Below are 24,226 nucleotides of genomic sequence, written 5' to 3'. Positions count from 1 at the left end.
CTCAGAATGCTGATAACAATGTGGGGGAGAGTCCAGAGCACTCCTGTTTGGGGGCTATTAAAACTATGATGTCTGATATGTCATCTGAGCTCACCACAAATTCAAATAAAACTCAGGAACTGCAACAAACAGTGGCAAGTCTAACTGCTAAACATCTCCCCTGTCTGCTACAGGTGCACAAAAACGTGTCTACCTGCACTCCTATCAGATACTGATGATGATATACAGGATGATGGCGATGATGTGGACCCCATAAGGGATTCCACCCCTACCCAATGTATTGAACCCCTCATATTGGCTATTCGGGATGTGTTAAAGCTCCCCCTGGAGGATGCTAATACTCAGCAATTTTTCCTCCCACAAGATGACAGTCACATTTCCTGATTCCAAGGAATTGGATGATTTATTTAAAATAGCCTGGAAAATACAGATAAATATCAGGTGTCCAAATGGTTTCTGCATACATTCCCCTTTGCCCCTGAAGGCAGAAAATCCTGGGAGGAATCTCCAGCGGTAGACATCTCAGTCTCTCACCTTTCTAAAAAGGCGGTACTTCCTGCTCCAGGCTCCTTTATGGTAAACAACTCGGCAGATAGGAAAATTGAGGCCACTCTAAAATCTATCTACACTGCTGTAGGTGTAGCTATAAGACCAGTCATTGCTGGTGGCTGGATAACACATGCAATTCATTCCTGGGCTTCTCAAATTCAGGAAGGTCTTTCGGGTGATATGGCCTTAGTTACTACTGTAACTTTTCTAAAACACATTCAGGACATGGCAAGAGTCCTCTGTGACTCACCTTAAAGAGATTGGCAATATTAATGCGCAGAGCCATATGGTTGTGTCAGTGGATTGCTGATGCTGACTCCAAACGTAATGTGGAATCTCTTCCCTTTATTATTATTATTATTATTATCCTTTATTTATATGGCGCCACAACGGTTCCGCAGCGCCCAATTACACAGTACATAAATAAACAAACAAACAGGAAAACAGCAACTTACAGTTGATGATAGTATAGGACAAGTACAGGGTAAATAAACATAGTTACATCAGCAGATGACACTGGAATAAGTATCAGGTGGCAGAAGATTGCAGGATGTGGTACAGTGTAAGATTATTAAAGTAAGACAAAGGATAAGCACATGAGGGAAGAGGGCCCTGCTCGTGAGAGCTTACAATCTAAAGATGAATGGCTTTACAGGTGAATGGCTCTTTGGAGGTGAATTGGACGCATGGATCTCCAAAGCTGCTGCTGGGAAATCCACGTTTCTCCCTTCGGGAGCTCCACCTGCTAGACATGTCTACCCGGGACCATCTACTCAGTCCTTTCGGTCCTCTACATTTTGATCTAGGGCCAGGGGGGCCTCCAACGTAGCTAGAGGCACCAGAGGTAAGCCTAAGAAACCAGCCATTGCCGGGTCTCAGGATCAGAGCACCAGTTCTGCTTCTGTAAAGACTTCAGCATGACTGTGCCCACCCACCCCGAGGGGATCTCATGGTGGTAGCTCGGTTACGTCACTACAGACACATCTGGGATGGTTCCTGCCAAGATGCTTGGGTTAGGAACCTTATCTCTCAGGGTTACAAGCTGTAGTTCGACAGTGCTCCTCCCCAATGATTTTTCAAATCAAGCGTACCAGCTTTGGAAAATATGTGAGGTACGCTGCTACTGGTCATCAACAAGTTGGTCCAGTCCCAGGTCATTGTTCCAGTACCCCTACAACAATGAGGACAAGGTTACTACTCCTGTCTGTTCGTAGTACTAAAACCAGACGGGTCTGTGAGACCCATTCTGAATCTAAAGTCCTTGAATCCTTACCTGAAGGTTTTCAAATTCAAGAAGGAATCTTTGAGAGCAGTGATCGCAGGACTGGAACAATAAGAATTCCTAGTGTCCCTAGATATCAAGGATGCTTACCTCCATATCCCAATTTGGCCTCCTCATCAGGCCTATCTGCGGTTCACCCTACTGAACGATCACTACCAGTTTCAGGCGTTACCCTTCATCTTGTCTACAGCTCCGGGTGTGTTCATGATGGTGATGACGGAAATGGTGTTTCAGCTCAGGGTCCAGGAGGTCAACTTAATTCCATACCTCGGCCGTAGCGTACATCAATTGACAAGGAGGGACAAAAAGCAGGGCCTTCATGCAAGAAGTGTCAAGACTACTCCTCTGGGCAGAAGGAAATGCAAGACCACTGTCCGCGATCTTCATTCCGGGAGTGGACAACTGGGAAGCGGACTTCCTAAGTCGCCACGACCTCCACCCGGGGGAGTGGGGACTACACCCTCAGGTGTTTCAACAGATCATCGACAGGTGGAGATGCCCACAGATCGACTTGATGGCCTCTCGCCTCAACAAGAAGCTTTGCTGCTATTACTCACGAAACAGGGACCCTCAGGCGAGCGCAGTCAATGCGTTAACATCGCCTTGGCCTTACCAGCTGGTCTATCTGTTTCCTCCGATTCCATTGATCCCAAGGGTGCTCAAGTGGATCAGGCATCAAAGAGTGGGAGCAATCTTGATTGCCCCGGATTGGCCCAGAAGAGTGTGGTACGCAGCTCTTCTGGACATGTCCATGGAGGACCCTTGGCCTCTACCACTAAGAAGGGAGCTTCTTCAACAAGGACCGTTCATCTACCCGGACTTACGGTGGCTTCGTTTGATGGTATGGAAGTTGACCGGAACATTCTAGCTCACAAAGGCATTTCCAAAAAGGTCATTGCCACTATGGTGCAAGCCAGAAAACCTGTGACGTCAAAACACTATCATCATATCTGGCAGAGATATGTCTCCTGGTGTGAGGAACGCACATATCCCTCTGTGGAATTCCACTTGGGTAGGTTCCTATGTTTCCTGCAGGCTGGAGTGGATAAAGGCTCACGTCTGGGATCCATTAAAGTCCAGATTTCAGCTCTTTCCATCTTCTTCCAGTAGAAGTTGGCTCTCTTGCTGGAAGTTCAGACCTTCTTGCAAGGGGTGCTTCACATACAACCTCCATTCGTTCATACGGCACCTTAGGATCTGGATGTAGTGTTACGCTTTGTACAGTCCTCCTGGTTTGAACCTCTGGCGACAGTAGAAGATAAATACCTCACATGGAAAACAGTGATGTTACTGGCCCTGGCTTCTGCTAGGCATGTCTCAAAATTGGGGTCCTTGTCGTGCAAAAGTCCGGACTTGGTCTTTTACAAGAACAGAGCGGAGCTCAGGACTAGACAGCAGTTCCTGCCGAAGGTGGTCTCCACGTTTCACTTGAATCAACCTATTGTGATTCCGTCCAGTTCTGACACTTCTGCTCCTCCGGAGGCACTGGATGCAGTGCAAGCCTTGAAAGTCTATGTCAAGAGGATGGCTCGGATAAGAAAGACAGATTCCTTGTTCATGCTGTATGAGGCGCGGAAAAAGGGTTGCCCTGCTTCAAAGCAGCCCATTGCTCATTGGATTAGGTTTACTATCCAACAGGCCTATGCGTCGGCAGCCTTACCTGTTCCACAGTCTCTGAAGGCCCACTCTACCAGATCAGTGGGCTCTTCCTGGGTGACTGCCCATAGATTCTCGGCCCTACAGCTATGCCGAGCTGCTACCTGGTCGGGGAAGAACACCTTTGTGAAGTTCTACAAGTTTGATACCCTGGCCAAAGAGGATACCCAGTTTGGGCAGGCGGTGCTGAAGATGTCTTTGCACATTCCCACCCATTCTGGAAGCTTTGGGGCATCCCCATCGTACTAATCTGTCCCCAATATCCCTTATGGATGCTAGAGAAAATAGGATTTTAAATACGTACCGGTAAATCCTTTTGTCGTAGTCTATAAGGGATATTGGGTGCCCAACTCTGTGCGGTGACTTTCTGCAGGTTCTCTGTTCTGTGTTTCCTGTTCAGCTGTTGCTGTTAATGTTGCTGTGCGTTTCTGGCTAGGTTATATGTTGGTGTGCTGGTGTGTAAATCTCACCACACTTCTTCTTGTTGTGTTCCTTCTCTCAAGTATGTCATTCTCTTTCGGGCACTGTTTTACCTATAACTGACCTGTAGGAGGAGGCATAGAGGGGAGGAGCTAGCACACCCAGTTGAAGAAATTTAAAGAGCACTGGCTCCTTTGGACCCGTCTATACCCCGTCGTATTAATCTATCCCCAAAATCCCTTATAGGCTACGAGAAAAGGATTCACCGGTAGGTATTTAAAATCCTTTATTTTTTATTTTTAATAAATTTGCAAAAATCTCAAAAAAAAAAAACTTTTCACGTTGTCATTATGGGGTATTGTGTGTAGAATTTTGAGGGAAAAAATGAATTTATTCCATTTTGGAATAAGGCTGTAACTTAACAAAATGTAGAAAAAGTGAAGCGCTGTTAATACTTTCCGGATGCACTGTATATACGTTATCTCATTGAGAAATAGTAATGAAAGACACTACAATGCTTCTAATTTCACATTTCCAATGTTCGCACAACTTCTTCCCCTCTTACACACACCTGCTCTAAGCTGATGCCTAACCAGTCATTTACACTTTCATCCCAATAACCGGCTACAGCACACCAAGATAACATTATATACCTGAAGACTGTGGCCCTCATTCCGAGTTGATCGGTCGCAAGGCGAATTTAGCAGAGTTACACACGCTAAGCCGCCGCCTACTGGGAGTGAATCTTAGCTTCTTAAAATTGCGACCGATGTATTCGCAATATTGCGATTACTAACTACTTAGCAGTTTCAGAGTAGCTCCAGACTTACTCTGCCTGTGCGATCATTTCAGTGCTTGTCGTTCCTGGTTGACGTCACAAACACACCCAGCGTTCGCCCAGGCACTCCCACCGTTTCCCCGGCCACTCCTGCGTTTTTTCCGGAAACGGTAGCGTTTTCAGCCACACGCCCCTGAAACGCCGTGTTTCCGCCCAGTAACACCCATTTCCTGTCAATCACATTACGATCGCCGGAGCGAAGAAAAAGCCGTGAGTAAAATTACTTTCTTCATAGTAAAGTTACTTGGCGCAGTCGCAGTGCGAACATTGCGCATGCGTACTAAGCGGATTTTCACTGCGATGCGATGAAAAATACCGAGCGAACAACTCGGAATGAGGGCCTGTATGTACTCTCTGAACGTGCAAAATACATTTCAACAAAAGCCTTACAGTACTCATTAATTTAAAGAGCAGTTGTTTTTTTTTATTTTTTTTAATGCTCTGGGTTGGAAGGGGAAGGGGGGGGGGGGTAGGTAGTAAATCCCCCCCCATGGGTGTGACCTGTATGTGCTGGTGTGGGTAGAACTGCTGCCTTAGATGTTATTATCCATGCGAGTCAGTGGGGGGTATAAGGTGAATTTGGTGTCTGAGGTCCATGGTGAGGTCAGCTGTGATCACGCGGTAATCCTCTGTTGGCTTACTAGGAGATGGAATAAGTGGGGCAGACTGGAGGAAGTGTAGGTACTTACCCTGGGTGTAGCTGTGGGGAGTTACCTGTTTTTCTAGGTTGCTCCCCACAGCTACACCTAGGGTAAGTACCTACACTTCCTCCAGTCTGCCGGCCTCTCCTAGAGGATTACCGCGTGATCACAGCTGACCTCACCATGGACCTCAGTGTAACTGCAACCCCCCACTGACTAGGATTAGGCAGCAGTTGATGTTGTCACCCACACCAGCGCGGTCACACCCACACTAATCTCCCTGGCGGTGGTGTTTCATCTTGTTCCTGTAAAGAGAAGAAAAACCTTGTAAGTGACAAAGGTACAGGGACTCATGTACACAACACAAACAGTGTAGACAACCATAGATATGAACATTATGAGGGAAAGAGAATGGGAAAACGTTGTGGTTACCATAGCTGAGAAAAGGCGGGAGGGAGTATGTATGAGGATGAGGTTGGAGATATAGGGAGCTGAGCAGTGCAGTTGGAGGGGGCCTTGTATGTGAGGGTGAGAGATGGAGGAGTATTCTGTAAGTGAAGGAGAGCCAGCGTTAGGCAGGGGAGGCAGATGTGGATCGGCGAGACAAGTCTTGCTGCAGCGTTAAGTATGGATTGAAGGGAAGCAAGATATGAGTGAGGGAGGCCTGTAAGGAGATGGTTGCAGTAGTTGAGATGGGAAAGGATGAGTGAGTGGACAATAGTTTTATTGGCAGCTTTGAAAGTCACTTACTTATTTGATTGTCTTTTCTGTTTTGGGGGTTACGAGATCTCTGTGGTACAGGGAAGAAAATACAATACATTTTAGGAGGATTATAGAGAGTAATCACCAATACAAGCTAGTTACTACTACCCCTTTTCCACCCCTTAAGCACGGGTCGCAGCCGGGAGCCTAACACGGGTGCTACTCGGCTGCAACCCATGCTCAGCCCCCTTTCCCACTGCGCTCACCAACCCGGCATATTGCCGAGTTTGTGCCGCTGCTGGCGACGTGGCAGGGTGCAGTGCTGGGAGATCACATGATCTCCCAGCGCTGCCCTTCCATAGACTATGAACGGGAGCCGTGTCGCATCGACACGGCTTCCGTTTACACTGCACAGCTTACCGAGTTGAACTCGTGTTCGACCCGGTAAGCTACCCGGGTAGGATTCCCAGATCACTTGATCCGGGTTGACCCTTTTCCACTAGCAAAAAACATGGGTAAATGCGCGCCCCCGTGCATTTACCTGTGTTTTTTGCGCTAGTGGAAAAGGGGTACAAATGTTACAGGTTTATTCAATATCGTTCAGATTATAACAAGATGGCCATAAAGGTTGCAGATAGCCATAAGCAGACTAGGGTAAGCAGAGGTGGGGGTGTCAGTGGTGGCTGATGTAACGGGAATCCAAACACTATTGTCATTATATACACTAGTATATTAGACACAGTGGCCGCTAAAGATGGGTACACACCTACGCGACCCTCGGCTGATCGAGTAAAACGTTCCCAATCAGGCAAGCTCTGTGTGTACTCAGCTGTGACCCCTATGACCTCCTGTGAGGCGGTGGTTGGGGGGTAGTAGCTCCTCTTTGGGGTTTGGGAGGTCGCATGTGCAGCACATAAGATGTGACCTCCTGGTCCTAGCTGTTGCAGGAGCACTATAAGCCATTTATTGTCTAACACTCCTACATCCATACAGAGTACACACCTATACAATCAACGGCTGTTCACCTGATATCGGGAGAACAGGGCGATGATTGTATAGGTGCGTACTCAGCTTTATTCCCAGCTGCAGATTACCTCGGTCCCACATAGAGAATTTTGATAGACAATTAGAACCACTTGGCCCATCTAGCCTGCCCTAAATACATGTATATGCACAGACTAGGGTTAATATTGATGGGAGCCAATTTACCAGATTGTGGGAGGTAACTGGAGTACCCGGAGGAAACTCACACAAGCACGGGAAGAATATACAAACTCAGGGCCATGGTGGGTACTGACCCACGACTTCAGTGCTGTGAGGCAGTAATGCTAACCACAGCGCCATACGTACTGCCCAACTGCTGTATGCCAGAGCCATATGGCTCAGTCTCCCTCACATTCCCTAGACTGACATATAGATGTTTTATTCACTCACCCTTATTGTCTCTAACACATCCACAAAGGACAAGATATTTCTTTCAATAGCTGTAAAGAAAATGTAAAACAACAGTCAGTGTCTTGGATTCTGCAGCTGCTCATTGATGGGCAATGTGACTTGTACAATGTTTCTAATAGCCGCTGAATTCAACTTAAAATGGGTGGGCACAAATTTTTTTGCTAACTAATTAGATGTGCACATTTACCCACGTTTACTCTTCATAGGATTTAAGATGTCCATCTCTTCATAGCCCCTGAGCAAGTTTGTAAAGTTTGGGAAATCCCTATTTTAAGATAAAAATATCAGGTCTTGGTTCAGGACCCCTGGGGCACTCCCAGTCATTAATGATTAGGCACTTAGAAGTTTTAATTAGCTTAATTTGGCCAATCATGTTGTCATTTTTGGGAAGATATTCTGCAAGAATAATGGGATAACTGATGCTGGACATGTATATGGGTGTTGTGTTGAAAGGACCAGTGTTTTTAGGCTAGCAGGTGGGAGTTACAGGGGTTTTCAACACATTTTAGAAATTGGCAAAAATGATACAAAAAATCTATGTACCATGGAATTATGAGTTAAGTGTGAGCTCCACAGATGAGCTAAGTGACATTTCCCTGCAATATGTGCATTAATTAATTGCGCGTTAAACAAAATATTACAGCCTGCTAATTGAATCTGCCCCTTAGTGGGAAACAGTGTTTAGCATATATCAGCTATGTGGAGTTCTCTGTAACTGTAATATAAGTGCTGGCATCAGTATAAGACCCACAATACCTGAGCGCAAGTGTCTTATACAAGGCTATGACTGACCCATCTTCCAATGCAGATACTCTCCCACTGCTACACTGATCATGGCTGTACAATTTATGGCCGATCTCCCAATGCAGATACTCTCCCACTGCTACACTGATCATGGCTGTACAACTTATGGCCGATCTCCCAATGCAGATACTCTCCCACTGCTACACTGATCATGGCTGTACAATTTATGGCCGATCTCCCAATGCAGATACTCTCCCACTGCTACACTGCTCATGGCTGTACAACTTATGGCCGATCTCCCAATGCAGATACTCTCCCACTGCTACACTGATCAGGGCTGTACAATTTATGGCCGATCTCCCAATGCAGATACTCTCCCACTACTACACTGATCATGGCTGTACAACTTATGGCCGATCTCCCAATGCAGATACTCTCCCACTGCTACACTGATCAGGGCTGCACAACTTATGGCCGATCTGCCAATGCAGATACTCTCCCACTGCTACACTGCTCATGGCTGTACAACTTATGGCCGATCTCCCAATGCAGATACTCTCCCACTGTTACACTGATCATGGCTGTACAATTTATGGCCGATCTCCCAATGCAGATACTCTCCCACTGTTACACTGATCATGGCTGTACAACTTATGGCCGATCTTCCAATGCAGATACTCTCCCACTGCTACACTGATCATGGCTGTACAACTTATGGCCGATCTGCCAATGCAGATACTCTCCCACTGCTACACTGATCATGGCTGTACAACTTATGGCCGATCTCCCAATGCAGATACTCTCCCACTGCTACACTGATCATGGCTGTACAACTTATGGCCGATCTCCCAATGCAGATACTCTCTCACTGCTACACTGATCATGGCTTCACAATTTATGGCCGGTGTGGGGCTCCATGGCTGAACACATTACTTATTATTCCCAAGTGCATGATTAGGAATTGACATGACTATGTGAAGTGATTAGTGTTACATGTACCTGCAGCTGCCGGGTGCATACAAGCGTAGTTTAATACACATCAGTCCCAAGACGGGGCATTTAATTAGGTGCAGAGCTTTTGGGAGCAACCACTACACACTATGAGACAGGGGCGTCACTAGATATGTGTAGGCCCCATAGCAACTGTTTATAAGATCTCTTATATACCACCAAATGATACATAATCTATACAGCACAGGAACTATAACAGGGAAGATAGCTCACCTCAGGTGTGAGCTGCACCCCCATAGCCTATGGTAGTTCTGCCCTTGTATTCAGTATCCTGACTGCATAATTCCCCAAAGGTGTATTAATTGTAATCAACAAGAGAATTCACATCATTTCACAGCTTTATCTACTTTACTTACTGGTCAGTCCTTCATCCGCGCGCATCGCGCATCCCAAAACAAAATCGATGATCGATGACATTCTTAGAGCTGTTGAGTGCAAATATTAAAAAATGAGTAATCTGTATAATATATATACATACTAATAAATCTGATGGAGAAATGTAACACAGTAACAAGGACAGGCGATGTGCAATTATGATCTAGGTGGTAATTTGAGAACCTGTACGGAATTGTCTAATGTGCTTACTTTGTATTATGGGCCTGATTCTGAGGTGACAGACAAGCTAGGTACACACTATACAATTATTGGGCCGATTTACCAATAATCAGGTTCTCAGGCAAATATTTTTTATAGTGTGTATGAAAGAGCGTTTCAGCATTTTGCCGATAATTCTGGGAAACCTCTCCCACGTACACATGAGCGATCGATTTTGCAATCTGTTGCCCCAAACCAATAATCTTGGCCACAATCTCCTGATATCGAGCAGTATGTGTGTAATCTCAATAATCTGCCCATATTTCCTATGTTTTCCTGTCACTATGTCATCCTCCTTGCGGGCGGACATAGGCAAATGCGGTGTGATATGGTAACTTTAAAAAGAAAACTGTTAGTGTGTAGCTCAGATATTAGTGCCTACAATGTCCCCAAAAATTGGTTGATTGATAGGCCAACATAAAAAAAAATCTGTCAGTGAGTACCCAGCTTTAAGCAAAGATCCAGTAACTGCACCTGGACAGACTATGCTGCCATGTAAGTGGGCAAGTACACTAGATTTTTTTTGCCTGCAGGGTAAATACTGGCTTCTTTTGCATGTAGCCCACAAATGTTGGACAGCTTTATTACACTGTAATTTAGATTTGAGTTTGGACACGCCCCTCGCACATGTAACGCTTATGTTACTTCTCCCTTCCACCTGCAGTGCAGCATCGTATGTCAGCCTCAGGCCTGACATATACTTTGTTGCTGCTACAGTATTATTCTGATAATTATTATACTGTTATTCATTTCTGCATAGATGTACTAGTATAAATATAAAGCCAAGGAAATGTCACTGACAAGATAGGTCAGAGATAGCTCAGAGAGGCAGCCCGAGAGCAGTTGTAAGCTGGATGAATTACGAGATCACAATGCAATGATGAATTATGACATCACAGTGGTCAGGCCATGGCATGTAAAGGATGTAAGTGTGTTTCTGTGACATTGCTCTCTAATACGTTTTTCCATGATTTGTGCGTTAAATGATACTGGTTCAAAAAATAAACTATAATACAAGGGTAAAGCCGCCTTAATAGTGACCAAAAGACCACTGAAGAGCCGCTATTACACCCGCGTTACCGAAATGTTATACTTTGTGACAGTTTTTATTTTCATTTTACATATAAACCAAACCTTGGGGTATATTTACTAAATATCGATTTTGTTTGGTTTTGTTTGATTTTAGATCGATGTTAAAATGATTTTAATTGATTTTGGGCTTACAGGGTTAAAATACATTTACTAACATTTAAAAATTTATATAAAATATTATCTGCTAGCAAATGTGTGTTTTAACCCTGGAAGCCCAACATCGATTAAAATATATTTAACATTGATCTAAAATCGAACAAAACCAAACAAAATCGACTTTTATTAAATATACCCCCTTGTGACATTTCTGTAGAACATCGGGGGACACTTAAGATTTGGGGTGATGTTTAATAAACTCTTATCTGACATCTGCCCCACCTGCAGTGCAGCATCACATGTCAGATACTTTGTTGATGCTATTTATTATTGAATACAGGTTTATTCTGATAATTATTATACTGCTATTAGTTTCTGCACAGTTGTACTATAAATCTAAAGCCAAGGAAATATCACTTACCAAGTAAGATGTTGTCGCTCGACAGATCAGGGAGGCAATGACCTGTTGTAGCATGGGAGCAGTAGTAAGTACTGTATGATGTATTATGACATCACAATTCACTAGTCACAGTGGCCAGGCCATGGCATGTAAAGGGTGTAACTGTGCTTCCATCACATCGCTCTCTAATACGTTTCTCCATGATTTGTGCATTAAATGATATTGGTTCAAAAAATAAACTACAATACGAGGGTAACACCTCCCTAATAGTGACCAAGAGCCCGCTGAAGAGCCGCTATTACACCCGCGTTACCGAAATGTTATAATTTGTGACGTTTTATTTTATTTTACATATAAACCAAACCTCCTGACATTTCTATAGGACGACGGAGGACACTTAAGATTTGAGGGATGTTTAATAGACATAATTATCTCATAAATGCTGGAAAATGTGATATTTATATTTCCTAGAGATGGAGATAAGTTTGTTTAACACAAACAGATAAATATCTCTTCTCAGTGTTGGCTGCAGCACAATCCAAAATTCACATAGGGGGGAAACACCAACTGCCAGTGAGCCCGGACAGCGATGTGTGGCAGCAGTTCAGGTGGCAGTTGGGGCGGATCTTCTATATGAATTTTGGACGGTGCTGCAGCCGCCACTGAGAAGAGATATTTGCACTCTGTTCAAGAAGTTTATTTTCATGATAAAAGTGCGGAAACGAGTGTTTGCTATGCAGCAAAAGGGTTAACAGAGAACATAATGCAATTATCTCATCCATTCATTCCACAGCTCGCTGAATATCGCACAGTAGGGGTCTTTCTATTGATCTCTATTGTGGTTTAATGTTTTACCCTATTCAGGCCAAAATGTCATGTTATTTCATGTCATTTCAGAATGACGCTATGTAAAGAAACTCCATAAATCTGATCAAAAATGCAGGGACAGAGGGAATTTTCCCATCAGTCCCTGCAGCATCTTGTAAGACCAGCTCCAGCCTCCCAAAAGCTTCTAATACCCCTTTTACACTGACAATTTTATCCCGAGATTTTGCACGTGAACGCGCATCATCCCGGGATTTTTGTCAGTGTAAAAAGGGTACACTTTCAATTTCCCGAGACGAGCATCCCGGAATTTCAACTCAGGTCTCGACCTGGGTTGAATCCGGGACCATCCCGGGAAGCTGTGCAGTGTAAACGGGTTTACCAGGTCAAAGCGACCCGGCACCCATTCTCTGTATAGGAGGAGGTGGTGCTTGGAGAAGATTATCTCAAAGCACCGCCTCCAGTAGAGTCAGCGGTGACGTCACCGACCCGGCAATATGCCGGGTCGGGCCGCTAATGTAAAAGTATCATTCCCGGGAATGTGTCCTGGGAAATATCCCGGGACACATTACTGGGAATGACCAGAAAAACACTGGAATGGAAAGATTTGTCTCTTTGTTGGCGCACTTATAGAAAGAAGGTAAGTATAATTAAAATTTCACTTTTAATGTCATAAATTAAAATGCCTGATGATGTGAAAAATTGCAAGACAAAAATTACAATCAATTAATAAAAATCAATATCAAATTCACTAATGTGTCTTTATTGTATTAATATCACTTTTGTGTGTGTGCAAAGATTCCTGGAACCAACCTCAAAATTGTCGACTACTGGAATTATACCCTTATTCACTAAGGTACCCTATAAATTGCCTGACATTATCTATTTCAGGTTGCAGGGTGGTATATAACAGTGTCTAACGGTTGGTGTAGGGGTATATATTTAAACCCTTATTCTATATTCATGGTTTTGCGTACATACATGGAATCTGCCATGCCAATTCTATACATGGGGAATGAGCTTTTGATTCTTCAATAATACTTGAGTCAATGCCATCCGACACCATTGGAATATATTCCCAAGTATATAAATAATATAATTTAATTTATGTTTGTGGGACAGGTATCTCAGTGTTAAATCCCTGTGGCAGGGCAATTTGCATCAATAGCTTTTGCTAATATTAAGACTGTCTCTAGAGATTGATTGGAACTCTCGCTTGTGCCTTAATCCTGTACGTGAGTATCAGATGAGCGTATTGCTCTGAATTGCCTGAAATGGAATGTAACGTACTATTTGTGGTTTTCTAGTTACTTTATTCCCAATTACTATATTATGTAGTGTGATTGGGAATCGAGAGCTGTAAGGCTGCTGTAGTTATCAACAGTATTATATAGGATGTATTGGAATGCAGTAAGCCTAATCATGCCGCACATTTAACGGGGCTATTGTCGTTTGTAATAAAGGCATACTGTGACACACTGATGCTAATCATATAACTGTTGCATTCATTATCTTTCATAGTGTGAATGCAACTGATCCCATAAATTATACAATATAACTTTACTGTCGTTGTATCATACAGCTTGATTAGAGTTGAATACTCTCAAAATGTTAAGCAGACATGAGCTATTCACTCTGCTCGCTCACTATATTAGGTATCTCTAATCAATGTTGGAATACTGCCACAAGTTACCAATTGTAATTCTTAATATCCCATTTCATATGGTGTGGCTTGTTTTAGTAGCCCGTTAGCTCCTTTCCAATGTATCTATTTTGTTGCTGTCCCGAAGGTTGCAACAGTTGCGACTATTGGCCCTCATTCCGAGTTGATCGGTCGCAAGGCGAATTTAGCAGAGTTACACACGCTAAGCCGCCGCCTACTGGGAGTGAATCTTAGCTTCTTAAAATTGCGACCGATGTATTCGCAATATTGCGATTACTAACTACTTAGCAGTTTTAGAGTAGCTCCACACTTACTCTGCCTGTGCGATCAGTTCAGTGCTTGTCGTTCCTGGTTGACGTCACAAACACACCCAGCGTTCGCCCAGGCACTCCCACCGTTTCCCCGGCCACTCCTGCGTTTTTTCCGGAAACGGTAGCGTTTTCAGCCACACGCCCCTGAAACGCCGTGTTTCCGCCCAGTAACACCCATTTCCTGTCAATCACATTACGATCGCCGGAGCGAAGAAAAAGCCGTGAGTAAAAATACTTTCTTCATAGTAAAGTTACTTGGCGCAGTCGCAGTGCGAACATTGCGCATGCGTACTAAGCGGATTTTCACTGCGATGCGATGAAAAAGAACGAGCGAACAACTCGGAATGAGGGCCATAGTTACAAGTTTTTTACCATTAAATAGACACAGGTTGTTCACTGTGTCTGTTTGTTACATAGAATATTGCAGGCAGATGGCAGGGTAAATCTGTATGTTATGCTAATACAATACTGCAGGATATACTTGCATCTACGTGTCACGGCTCCGACATATAGGCTTTTTCTATTAAATAGGAGTAAGTCATTTACTGTATTTATTTGTTACTTAGAAACTATTCAATATGTGCCAATATGAACCTGTATAATATATTCATTCAATTCAGCAAAATATACTCATATTGGTATGTTAGAGATACAGCTCTCCCTTCTGCTTAACATGGGAATCCCACTGTTAGACAGATATTACCATATGCAAATTATTGCAGCAGGCACTTATCCCATCTACGACCCTATCTCTCAAGTTTACTTCATGCAGTGCACTTGGTATTAGAAATTTCTCAAATGAAGTAGAATATTGCACACATATAATAATGGTTCATATTGGTGTTACCACACAGGGAGTGAGCTGGCGTGTTGGCTCCAGTGGCGTGCGGTGAGGTCAGTGGTTGGTGAGGCATGCCCGCTAAAGCCGCTGCTATGGCCGCCGCCAGAGGTGGATTTAGACCTCATGGGGTCCTAAGCAAGACACCAATTTGGGGCCACCCTTCCTCATAAAATCCATAGCACTATCCTGTCATCACCGCCCCTGGCTGTGCCTGCTGTGCTTGTGTCTCCTTCCCTCACACGTCCATAAGGCAATAGCAGCAGCGCAGGTTCTACCTGCACTACTGCAGTAGGAGGAGATTCCGAAGCCTCTTTTTGGGCAGCATGGGGCCAGACTGTGTCCGCCTCCATTTTCCTTCAGTTGCAGCAGCAGCAAGTCTCCCAGCAGCTGCGCTGCTGCTGGAAGAGCTGCTGCTTATGGTGGAGGCTGGAGACGAGCAGAATCATCCCTGAACAGTAGCACGAGCAGCGGTGGATCTAGACTTTTGTGATAGGATTGTGTTGCTGTCAGAGGTTTGTATTGCAGTTTTGGAGGGAAGGAAGCCAAAAGTGGCCAAGAACAAAGGGGGGAGAGCAGTGACGTGCGGTAGGTCACTGGTTGGGGAGGCACTGGCAGCTAACAAGCCACCCCCCCCCCCCCCCCGAGAAAAAAAAAAAAGTGTGGTCTCCCGATACATCAATAAAACCAGCACTAGGCCGAACCAGCCAGGGGGAGTAATGCCATAGCAGGGGAGACACTCAGTGTGGGGTCCCCCTGCCATAACATTAATCATCCCCCCAGCCAGTCAGCCCAGGGTTGGAATTCCTCGGAAAGTGGGAACCCCAAAAAATAAAAATGGGGTCCCCCCTCCCGAGCAATAACCAGCACTGGGCTGATAGCCCAGTGCTATGCCCCGCACCCCTGGTGGCGGTGGGTGCGGGGTTCATTGTGTGTTAATATTGTTCTTTACAGGTGGCCTACAGGTCCCAGCAAGCCTGCCCCAGCAAGCTGGCACTTGGAGAACCACAAGTGCCAGCATGCCCGGACATAAAGGGCCCGCTGGCACCTGTAGTCCACCTGCAAAGAATAGTAATATTGTTCTTTACAGGTGGCCTACAGGTCCCAGCAAGCCTGCCCCAGCATGCTGGCACTTGGAGAACCACAAGTGCCAGCATGCCCGGACATAAAGGGCCCGCTGGCACCTGTAGTCCACCTGTAAAGAAAATATTAAAATAAAACACCACACGGTCTTAAAAATAAGTTTTATTAAACTGGATCTTCACCTGGGGGCGGCGGCCTTTAAGCTCTTCTGCGTGGCCGCCGCCTTCCCAGGGCTTCCTGCGTCTTCACCTGGGGGGGCGCCACCTCCCCAGGGCTTCCAGCGTCTTCACCTGGTGGGCGGCGGCTGCTAAGCTCTTTTGCATAGCCGCCGCCCATCCAGGACTTCCGGCGTCTTCTTTCTTTAGGAGCTCTTCACAGCTCCTCCTCCGCCGTCGGACTGACGCTCCTCTGCCTCGCGCTGACTTATATAAGTCAGCTGGAGGGGGCGGGGCGATGATGCGGCGAGCCATGATTGGCTCGCGGCGGCCATCTTGAATTTCAAAAATGACGCTGAGGCGCCATTTTTGAAACTGGTACCGCTCCGCTGCCAAACTCTGCAGGCTAAAGGTAAACCTCCGCCACCCGCACCGCCGCCGCAACCCGCCGCCCGCTCCACCGCCGCATCCCGCCGCCCGCACCACTGCCGCATCCCGCCGCCCGCACCACCGCCTCATCCAGCCGCCCGCACCTCCTCCGCCAGCGTCGCCCACACAGTGATTGACAGCGGATCCAGTGACGGATCCCCTGGCCAATCACTGTGGCCTCACTGACAGGGACGTGCTTTCATAGGTTGAAAGCACGTCCCTGTATGAAAGCGGCACCTCTAATGGTGCCGCTTTCCCATATATTTTCAATGGGCTTTTACTGCCCATGGCTAGTCCCCGCCCGTGCCTGCCCCCTGCTCCCATACATTTCCCCAGAGACAACGGGAGGCACCACGATCGGTGCCTCCCAAACACATAAGGAGGGGAGCAATGATTAAGAATAATATTAAGAGGATACATATGACACAGAATATGTGTCATATGCATCTTCTTTGTATTATCTTAATCATTAATGACAGGGGAGGCACTGCCTCCCCTGCCTCCCCTGACTGCACGTCCCTGATACACAGTGGGGCAAAAAATAATTTGGACAGCCACCGATTGTGCAAGTTGACCCACTTAAAAAGATGTGGGGTATCAATGATCTTGAGAACAGTGAGGAATCAGCCCAGAACTACATGGGGGGACCTGGTCAATGACCTCCAGAGAGCTGGGACCACAGTCACAAAGGTTACCATTAGTAACACACTACGTTGTCATGGATTGAAATCCTGCAGCGCCTGAAAGGTCCCTCTGCTTAAGCCAGCACATATCCAGGCCCGTCTAAAGTTTGCCAGTGACCATCTGGATGAGCCAGAGGAGGATTGGGAGAATGTAATGTGGTCAGATGAGAGCAAAATCAAACTTTTTGGTATAAATTCCACTCGCCGTGTTTGGAGGGAGAAGAATGATGAATGGCATCCCAAGAACACCATACCTACTGTGAAGCATGGGGGTGAAAACATCATGCTTTGGGGCTGCTTTTCTGCAAAGGGGACAGGGCAACTGATCCGTATTAAGGAGAGGATGAATGGGGCCATGTATCGTTAGATTTTGGGCAAGAACCTCCTTCCCTCATTAAGAACATTGAAAATGCAACGTGGCTGGGTCTTCCAGCATGACAATGACCCCAAACACACCGCCCGGGTAACTAAGGAGTGGCTCCGTAAGAAGCATTTTAAGGTCCTGGAGTGGCCTAGCCAGTCTCCAGACCTCAACCCAATAGAAAATATGTGGAGGGAGTTGAAAGTCCGTGTTTCCCGGCGACAGCCCCAAAACATGACAGATCTAGAGAAGATCTGCATGGAAGAGTGTGCCAAAATACCTGCTACAGTGTGTGCAAACCTGGTCAAGAACCAGGCCCGGCGCTACCCGCTCAGCGAAGGGATGCAGTGCAGGGAGGCGCTGGGACGGATAGGCGCTTCCCCTACTCTGCATTCCTTCCCTGCTGCGCCGTCCTGTCCCCCCTGCTGCTGCCACTGCTGTGTCTGTCACTGTGTGACAGGCACTGGCAGCGGGCACCTGCAGCATGATACGCCTCCTCCCTCCCTTCACCTCATCTCATCTGTGTGAGAGCGCCGAGTACGGGACAGAAGGGGGCGGAGCTACATGGGACAGTAGGGGGGCGTGGCTAAACGGGCCTTAAGGGGGCGGAGCTACACGGACCTGGCTGCTGTACAGAGGGAGACTGGATTAGGTAAGTAGAGGGTGAGAGAGAAGTGTGTGTGTGTGTGTGTGTGTATGGTGGGTGTGTATGTGTGTGTATATATGTGTGAATTGTGTGTGTGTGTGTGTGTGTGTGTGTGTATGGTGGGTGTGTATGTGTGTGTATATATGTGTGAATTGTGTGTGTGTGTGTGTATGTGTGAGGTATGTCTGTGCGCGCGCTCTATGGACGCCACTACTGGGGGGGGCATTACGTATAAGGACGCTATTACTACAGGGGGGCATTACGTGTAACAACGCTACTACTGGGGGGGCCATTACGTGTAAGGACGCTACTACTACTGGGGCTGGGGGCATTACGTATAAGGACGATACTACTACTGGGGTACACTACGTATAAGAACGCTACTACTACTGGGGGGGCATTATGTACAAGGACGCTACTATTACCGGGAGGGCATTACGTTTAAGGACGCTACTACTACTGGGGGGTATTACGTATAAGGACACGTCTACTACTGGGGGTGCACTACGTATAAGGACGCTGCTACTACTACTGTGGGTGCATTATGTATAAGAATGCTACTACTACTCGGGGGGCATTATGTATAAGGATGATACTACTATTGGGGGTGCATTATGTAAAAGGATGCTACTACTACTGGGGTGCATTACATATAAGGACGCTACTACTACGGGTGGGGCATTACGTATAAGGACGCTACTACTACGGGTGGGGCATTACGTATAAGATTAATAAGATTGTGCTACATTGTGGCGTAATTTTACTACTGTGTGGCCATGCCCCTTACTTGTGAGACCACACCCCTTTTCCCGGCGCGCGCCAAATGAATATGGGAGGGCGCAAATTTAGAGTTTGCAGGGGGGCGCCGAACACCCTAGCACCGGCCCTGTCAAGAACTGCAGGAAACGTTTGACCTTTGTAATTGCCAACCGAGGTTATATTACAAAGTATTGAGTTAAACTTTTTGATTGTCCAAATATTTATTTTCCGCAAGAATATACAAATAAATTGTTTAAAAATCATACAATGTGATTTCATAGGTTTTTTTTTTCAGATTCTGTCTCTCACAGTTGAAGTGTACCTGTGATGGAAAGTACAGACCTCTCTCATCTTTTTAAGTGGGTCAACTTGCACAATCGGTGGCTGTCCAAATACTTTTTTGCCCCACTGTGTGTGTATATATATATATATATATATATATATAGTTGATATACAACGTGAAATAGGAACAAGCAGCTCTCTGCAAAGGAGTTACTATCTACCTAAACAAGGGACAGTCAGTAATACAGATATCTTCTATCTATACCCATTATACAAGCTTCTTAAATGAACCTGGGTTTGCACCAATCAAGTGGTTCTCATACATCACCTCTGTTACTGATAATTCTCAACATTTCTAAATACCTGGGAAAATAAATAACAAACAATATGTGCACCAACGGATGAAGAATACCTGGCCAGTAGGTGAAACTAATATTGTGTGTTATCAATCTTCTAGAAGACTAAATAGAGATAGAGAGATACCTATAAAGACATTGGCCCTCATTCCGAATTGATCGCTAGCTGCCGTTGTTCGCAGCGCAGCGATCAGGCTAAAAATTGGCATTTCTGCGCATGCGTATGGCGCGCACTGCGCACGCGCAAAGTACTTTCACAAAAGCCGATGCAGTTTCACACAAGGTCTAGCGATGCTTTTCAGTCGCACTGGTGGCCACAGAGTGATTGACAGGAAGTGAGTGTTTCTGGGTGGTAACTGACCGTTTTCGGGGAGTGTGTGTAAAAACGCAGGCGTGTCGGATAAAAACGCAGGAGTGGCTGGGAAAACATAGGCATGGCTGGCCGAAAGCAGGGCGTGTTTGTGACATCAAAACAGGAACTAAACAGTCTGAAGTGTTCGCTAGCTAGGAGTAAGTCTCAAGCTACTCAGAAACTGCACACTCTTTTTTTTGTAGCAGCGCAGCGATCCTTTCGGTCGCACTTCTGCTAAGCTAAGATACACTCCCAGAGGGCGGCGGCTTAGCGTTTGCACTGCTGCTAAAAGCAGCTAGCGAGCGATCAACTCGGAATGAGGGCCTTTGTATGTAATAGGAAAGGGAAAGTCGAATCCTCTAACATAGGGTTATTACATAAATATTGTTATGTTTCACTAATTGTATCTTATATTGGTAGCAATGAAATGATACATTGCTTGCATAAGTGTACATTTTAACCAGTTCGCCTTCACAATAGCAGTCCAGAGTTCATGTTGAATAAATATTTATTTCTACTTATACAGTGTTATTGGGAACACGTATCTTTGCAACTATTGTAAATGGTGAAGCTATACATGTGTAATTGATGACTTTATCTATAATACACTCAGAGCCGGGGCTCACCGCTCAGCAAAGGGATGCAGTGCAGAGAGGCGCCAAACTGAAGAGACGCTCTCACTGCTCTGCATCCCTGCTGCTGCCGCTGCGTCTGTCACACTGGATGACAGGTAGCGGTGCTGGCAGCTTGCAGCGCGGCTCCCTCCTCCTCCTCCTCCTCCCCAGAGATAGCGCACGCATTGTGTAGCCTCAGCCCACATACAGTGCCGCTGCCGCCGACAACCCTAGCTGCCTAGAGATTTGGGGGCGTGGCTTAATTGTGGGAGCTGTGGCCACGCCCTTTTATGAGAAAAATAAAAAATAAAAAAGTCTTTGCAGTGCCGAGCAGGGTGGGTGCAGTGCCTAGTCCCTGAGCCCCCAGCCTTCAGCCCCTCAGCCAGGGTCATTTCGAGGGTGGAGTGTGATCACTGTGATCACAATCCCCCCACCCATACAGGAACACACAGTGGCTCAGCAATAGCAGCAGCCTCTCTGCCCACTGCAGCACAGCACACTGCAGCATGTGCTGTGCTGCCAAGATGAGAGCTACTGCTGCTGCCCAGTAAGGTGGGAGTACAGTGGACAAGGGCCTCCACCGGGCCCCTCCATCAGTCCCAGGCCCTAGTAAGTAGTACCCCCTCTCTGGGTCACTGACAACATCCTAGAGAGCCACTGGAGTAACGGAGCCTGTGAGATATCGGAGGAAAAGGTAGAGGAGGAGCAGCGCCCGAGCCGGGACCTCCTGTAGGTACCGGGGCCACAATGTGGAGGGAATGAAGGCTGTACCTGGCATAGGGGGTCATTCAGAGATTAATGCAGATCGCTGCATAGGCCGACGGATCTGCATTCATTAGGGAGGAGCCTTAGACTGCACACCTATATCTGCCAGTAATGTGAGGTGCTACCTACTGAGACTTGTTGTTCTACAGAAAAAAGGGGGTTGTTGTAGGTGCACTGTCTCTAGCATTACTGATATTATAAAGCATATCATATTTTCTCTTACGTTCTTGAGGATACTGGGGTCCACATTAGTACCATGGGGTATAGATGAGTCCACTAGGAGCCTTGGGCACTTTAAGAAATTAATAGTGTGGGCTGGCTCCTCCCTCTATGCCCCTCCTATCAGACTCAGTTTAGAAAATCTGCCCGGAGGAGCCGGTCATGCTTAGGGAAGCTCCTGAAGAGTTTCCTGCATTTATTTTCTGTTTGTTATTTTCAGGCACTGCTGGGTGGCACCAGCATGCCTGCTTCGTCGGACTTAGGGGGGAGAACGGCCCAACTTCCTAAAGAGTTAATGGTCCCGTTTCTCCACTGACAGAACACTGAACTCCTGAGGGAGTCATTCGCAAGCCCCACCATGGCGAGCGTACCCTCCCGAAGCACGCCACCACCCCTAACAGATCCAGAAGAAAAGAGAGTGGTGAGTAGAACGCCGGCGTCCTGGTTAGCGGGTCGCCAGCGGTAATGGTGGCACAAGGGTAGGAGCGCAGCGCTGACAAGGCTGCGGCTCCAGACTTCAGTAACATTCTTAGGTGTGTATCCACGGTGAGGGGCGAGCTGAAGTCACAAACACTACCAACACTGGCGCTATCGCTTACAGGGGTTTTAACCCACTGTTAAGCACATGAAATACTTCAAGCCAGTATAAAAAACCGGGAAGACCGCGCACCATTAAGGGGGCGGGGCTTCACTCTGAGCGGATCCAGCAGCTCACCAGCGCCATTTTCCCTCTGCAGTTCTCACTGAACAGTCTCACAGGGACGCACAGCTCCTCCTTCAAGACTCCAGTTTACCTCAGTGGTACCAGGGGTTATAGCAAAGGAAGGGGGGCAATAATGGTATACTAAGCCTCTATTGAGGGTACTTAGTTTGGGACCCAGCTAGGGCGCTCATTCCGAGTTGATCGCACCAAGCAACTTTTTGCTGCTGGTGCAATCAACTAATCTCTGCCTATGGGGGAGTGTATTTTAGCATAGCAGGGCTGTGAACGCTTGTGCAGCCCTGCTATGCTTAAAAAGTTTCCTGCAAAACAAGACCAGCCCTGGACATACTTACCCTGTGCGACGGATCCAGCGATGATGGGCTCGGCTTTGACGGTGAGTACCCACCCCGGAACGCCTTCCTGCAGTTAATCGTCTTGCGGTCGCCGCTGCGACCGCTTTGTTCGTAGTCAGCGTCGCTGCCCGGCAATGACCATCGCCGGGCAACGACGCGCGTGCGCATTACGGCCCCCGTGCGTGCACAGTAGTGACCCGGTCTCAGCTGTGCGAACGAAAGCACGCTGTGATCGGGTCGGAATGACCCCCTAAGTCTTTTATTGACCATAGGGGCGCGTTGTGGCTGGCTCTGTCATACTCTGCATCTCCCTGGATGGCTCTGGATGTGGGTTAACTGTGTTATACCCTCTTCTCTACTGTGTGGCTGTGTTTTTAATTGTTGCTATGTCAAAAGAGTGTGTGTCCTGCACTGCAGAGTGCTTCTCGTCTCCAGGGGGATCTATACAGTGTACACAAGATAGTACACCTTCTCAGGCTAGTGGGTCGGAACCAGTGTGGTTAGATTCACTGAAAGGGATGATCTCAAACATTTCTCATAAATTGTCCCAAACTGAGAAAGAGATGCAATACTTAAAACAGTCTATGAATGACCTGATGAATAGAGAGAGATTCAGTGCACATACCAGGGTCTCAGACCCCTGCCATTTGTCCACAAAAACGTATGCTGGCAAAAATCCTGCATACTGACACCGATGATGATGACATGATGCAAATGACGTGACGGTTATTTGGATTTAGATGGGGGGATGCAGGGAATACAGGCCCTAATAGAGGCTATTAGGGAGGTCCTGCATATTCCTGATACAGTGACAGAGGACACTGAGGAATCTCATTTCAATATAAAAAAGAAATCCTCTGCTACATTCCCTGCATCTAATGAGTTAAATTCTCTATTTGAAGAAACGTGGCTCACTCCTGACAAGAAGTTTCAGTTTCCTAAATGGTTAATAGCATCTTTACCTTTTCCGCAAGATGACAGGAAAAAGTGGGAAGTACCGCCAATTGTTGATGCCTCAATTTCTAGATTGTCCCATAAAATAATCTTACCAGTCCCAGGTGCAGCCTCCATAAAGGACACGGCTGACCGTAAGATTGAGACCACTCTCAAATCTCTGTACACGGCTGTGGGGGTGGCCCAGAGACCCACTATAGCTTGCGCTTGGATCTCTAGGGCCATTTCCATATGGTCAGGTACTCTAATTGAGGACTTAGATTCCTTACATGGGGGGGGGGGGGGGGGGGGATAGTTTTACTCCTACAGCATGTACAGGACTTGGCTAATTTTGTGGTGGAAGCCCTAAAAAAAATTGGCTTACTCCATGCATGCTCCACGGCCATGGCTATGTC

The 24,226-nt window shown here is 46.5% G+C and overlaps 1 long non-coding RNA gene across 2 annotated transcripts in view; it reads right to left on the bottom strand.

The window, feature by feature from the left end:
• Positions 1–5,508: 5,508 nt before the first annotated feature.
• LOC134970031 (uncharacterized) overlaps positions 5,509–24,226 on the bottom strand; it is a 47,801-nt gene continuing 29,083 nt past the window's right edge. Inside the window, exons 1-5 of one of the 2 annotated variants that reach the window (XR_010189619.1) lie at positions 11,502–11,590; positions 9,655–9,723; positions 7,523–7,572; positions 6,137–6,176; positions 5,509–5,691 (exon numbers count right to left, since the gene is read on the bottom strand). This is a non-coding gene — a long non-coding RNA (uncharacterized LOC134970031). Of the gene's footprint in view, positions 5,692–6,136; positions 6,177–7,522; positions 7,573–9,654; positions 9,724–11,501; positions 11,591–24,226 lie in introns of those variants that run through there. The other variant, XR_010189620.1, reaches the window with a different exon arrangement.

The sequence above is a fragment of the Pseudophryne corroboree genome, chromosome 11, assembly GCF_028390025.1.
Source record: "Pseudophryne corroboree isolate aPseCor3 chromosome 11, aPseCor3.hap2, whole genome shotgun sequence".
Taxonomy (NCBI): Eukaryota; Metazoa; Chordata; class Amphibia; order Anura; family Myobatrachidae; genus Pseudophryne; species Pseudophryne corroboree.
Note: the sequence above shows the minus strand (reverse complement) of the source record. Positions and strands in the feature narration are given on the sequence as shown.